We start from the raw sequence: 323 nt of genomic DNA, 5'->3' as shown, positions 1-323 counted from the left end.
GTTTCCTGATTGGTCCTCTGGTCAGGTGTTTGGTTCCCTTTGTTAACCCTTTACAGGTAAAAGAAACATTAACCCTTAGCTATCTATTTATGACAGCTTCACACTGATCAAGTGAAGGAGAAAACTTGGACAGAACCCAGGCACTTAAAGACTCTGAACTAGTCTCTTCCATGCTGTAAAAGATTCTAGAAATAGTAAACAGAATGAGATTTGCTCCCTCATACTCAACAATCTGGGAAATGATGATGGATGAAGGCTGTGAGCGGTGGATGGGTGTGGGCTATTAATTATGCAGCTAAAGAGAGAAAAGGCTGGTTGCTAAT

This window comes from Chelonoidis abingdonii, chromosome 2 (genome assembly GCF_003597395.2).
Source record: "Chelonoidis abingdonii isolate Lonesome George chromosome 2, CheloAbing_2.0, whole genome shotgun sequence".
Taxonomy (NCBI): Eukaryota; Metazoa; Chordata; order Testudines; family Testudinidae; genus Chelonoidis; species Chelonoidis abingdonii.
This window is presented reverse-complemented; position numbering follows the sequence as displayed.